Here is a 1786-nt window from a genome sequence, read left to right as displayed (position 1 = left end):
ATAACTGACAGGAGTCCTGCTCAGGCTAGGAATCTTTGTATTCTTACTAGCCAGACAGGGCAGGGATTTTAAAATTTATTGATTGCTTTATTATTTAGAAAATAAATATGGAACTGTATACTGTGTCATATTTGGAAAGAACAGACCTGAGTATCTACAAAATTTTAAAAAAAAAAAGTTTATTTGAATTTTTCCCCCTTTTTTTCTGTTAATATCCTGCACCTTTAGGACAAAATCAGAAGGGAAAGCATAGTGTAACTCACTTGATCTCTACAGCATCCTCAACTCAGCTCTCTCTTGCTGGATACAGTCTGCAGAGATGTAAATGCTGAACCTTGGGTATAACTATTCTTAAAGCAAAGCAACAATGTGGTTCCCACCAAACCCCATAACTCAGAATCTGTACACTGAGAAAGCTTCTGGCAAGCCTCCATTTTCCCAGAGCAGAAAAAGTAAATAACACAGCAGTCCCAACACCCAAGTCAATCAGACCATCTCTACATCTGATATGGCTCATGCACACTCAGATATAATTATCTATCATTACCTTTTTTTTTTTTTTAATTCAGTACAAATTGACATCCAGACAAAACAAGCCATTAATGCAGGAGCAACTCTGGATTTATTTCTGGAGGAAGGATTCCTTTGTGAGACTGCAAACCTCCCATTTAGCTAAAGCTCTGTGTGAGGTTTTCACCTGTGGTTATTCTAACCTAAGTTATGGTTTGACTGAATGGGCTTTCACCAAATAAAATCCGATTAATTTTATTAGAAAAGCAAAACTTTTTTGCTGCCAATAGCTTTTCCTGCTTACCAGCATATGCTCTGTACATGGCTTACCACAATATAAACTCAAATTTGAATACCATTTTTTTCACCTAGAAAACTGTGGGAGTTAATATTTTGAATATTTCAGCCCCATGGAGCTCTAAAATAACAGGATAACATTAATGCAGCTGTAAATGATCTATAGAGGAGGGCTTTAAATGAAGGGGAAAGGAAGCCACAAGAACCTTTAAATGGAGGAGGGGGAAAAAAGGGACAGGCAAAATTTTTAAATTATATCTTCCACTTTGACATTTGGTATTTAAAAAGAGTAGTACTATCTCTCTCAGACCATTTTCCTTGACTAATCAAGGCACAATCTTTTCGTTCTTTCATATAACAGTTGTTCTGTTTCCTGGTGTCTCACCTCACAAGCCCTTCACTATGCCTCTTCCACTTGGAATTCACTTCTCCTCAGTGCAGGTGACTACAGCTGCAGACAGCTCTGGCTAATGTTTTACAGACAGCCTGAACATTTGCCGGTTCTTTTGGACTCATTTTGCCTGATACATCATGATCATAGTACTGGGCAGGTGGGAGGAGGAGTCACTGCTGCCCAAGTCATTTTGTCATGAACATAGCCATGAGGACTTTCTTTCCTTTTGGTTGTTGCCAGCTGATGAGCTCAAAGACAGCATTCATATTTGTCCCTAGGCGAATGATATTGCACTTTGAACTACTATGTTTCATTCTGCTTCCAGTCATACAGACTTCAGAGCTCTCTGAATCATACTGAAGTCTGCACCAGTTCCCCTCTGTGAAGAAAATGGACTCTCAAATTTTATAACCTATAAACTCTGCTAACACACCCTTACTTGCATGTAGGAAAGATATAAAACCAGTTCAGTCCCCAAACAAGTTCTTGCTAAATTCAATTTACAACCTTCCTTATGCCAATAGAGCATTTGTCTTCCCTTTAGCCATAAACACTTCGTTCTCAGGTGGTCCACAGCACCCAATA

The sequence above is a fragment of the Vidua macroura genome, chromosome 3 (assembly GCF_024509145.1).
Source record: "Vidua macroura isolate BioBank_ID:100142 chromosome 3, ASM2450914v1, whole genome shotgun sequence".
Classification (NCBI taxonomy): domain Eukaryota; kingdom Metazoa; phylum Chordata; class Aves; order Passeriformes; family Viduidae; genus Vidua; species Vidua macroura.
The sequence above is the reverse complement of the archived record's forward strand: the minus strand, read 5'-3'. Positions refer to the sequence as shown.